Consider the following 1,732-nt stretch of genomic DNA (forward strand, 5'->3'; position numbering starts at 1 on the left):
TATTTCTAACCACTCCTGACTGCTTGGCCTCTCTCCTTGGGACATCCTGGCATGATTCCCACACATCGCTGTCTCTCTTCTCTGTTTGGGGCTGCTGTCTTTCTGTGGGCCATGTTAGCTGCTTTGAGGGTCATACACATTCACTGTCCCTGGCTTGTCCATGTTATTTCTCCTTTCCCTGAGTCTATGATAGCACCTGCCTTATCCCCAGGATAGTACCTTCATTGTTTGTGCACACCCAAAAAATCTACGGGAATCTGCAATCCCTCAACCTCAAGTACCTAAGGCTGACCTCACCACCCTCATTGTTTCACCTCCTGTAACTCGCTTCTCCACTTATGGGCAAGTTACCGATACCGACGACCCCGTGTCCACTAACATTTCACATTGCTGCCCCCCAATAAACTTCCTGTGTACATCTGTGGATGACCACCATTGGCCAGAGGCTGCCGTCAGCGTTTGCCTGCCCTCACTAGCTCTATAATATAGTCAACAGTCAAATCAGAAAGAGAGGGTACCGCTGTGGATTCCACCTGCTTTGGTGAGTTATTTTCACATCTCTCTTTTCAGGACACTACCTCCAACCACGGTCCGAGAAGTCGCAGCTGTAAAAATCATCTCCTTTACCCTTCCACGTCTATTCCAGCAGTTCCTTGCTACGTGCCCTAGTTGCTGGCACTCAAAGCAAGTTCTCTGTGAGAACACAGCAGCTACATTCACTACAGCCACTTTACAACTTCCCCTCCCCCTCCACTGGTCTATCTCACCGGCCCATGATACTATCACAGATTCAGATTTCTGAATGGACAATGCTTTTTTTTGCTCTCTTAATCTTTTAAATAAAATATATACTGCATATAGTTATACATACAAAAATATATAATTATATATATTTCTTATTGTAATTTATTGTTTTTATATTATGCATCGCACTACGCTGCTACTGCAAAACAACAAATTTCACGACATGATAGCGATTCTGACCTAGTTCTGATTGAACACTGATAGATTCAGAAAGGCCATTTACAAACGCTGGAATATTTCCCAAAATTACTCAGAATTTCTCATTAAAAATTTTGTTCTTTTAACAAAGATACTAGAATATTAGTGATGTAAATTGTCATTATTGCAGAGGAGGAGGTGTGTTTAGAAACATAGAAAACACATAGCACAATACAGGCCCTTCAGCCCACAAAGCTGTGCCGAACATGTCCTTACCTTAGAACTACCTAGGGTTACCCATAGCCCTCTATTTTTCTAAGCTCCATGTAGCTATCCAGCATCTCTTAAAAGACCTTATCCTATCTGCCTCCACCACTGTAGCTGGCAGCCCATTCAAATTGATGCTCCTGGGCACATAGTTGTCTTTACGAAAATCTACTTTTCTTCAGCAGAATGCAGCTCGTAAGAATTGTCAAGATTAAAAATTCAAGATTGCTTATTGTAATTCATCAGTACACAAGTGTAAAGGAGAACAAAGTGATTGTTACTCTGGATCCAATGTTGCATAAAAACACAATAAATATATAAGTAATCCTATAAAACACAATGTACGAGTAAGTGCTGAGTGTGTCTATATACATAAGATTAGCTTTTATAGATAGACATAGTGATACTAGGTGTAGGAGTATCTGAAATACAAAGTGACAGAAAATGATAAAGTGACTCAGCACTATAACAGTAATGTAATGGAAATGAGAAAAAAAATTTCACGATCAAATAAGAGGCAAAA

The sequence above is a fragment of the Hypanus sabinus genome, chromosome X1 (genome assembly GCF_030144855.1).
Source record: "Hypanus sabinus isolate sHypSab1 chromosome X1, sHypSab1.hap1, whole genome shotgun sequence".
In the NCBI taxonomy this organism is placed as follows: Eukaryota; Metazoa; Chordata; class Chondrichthyes; order Myliobatiformes; family Dasyatidae; genus Hypanus; species Hypanus sabinus.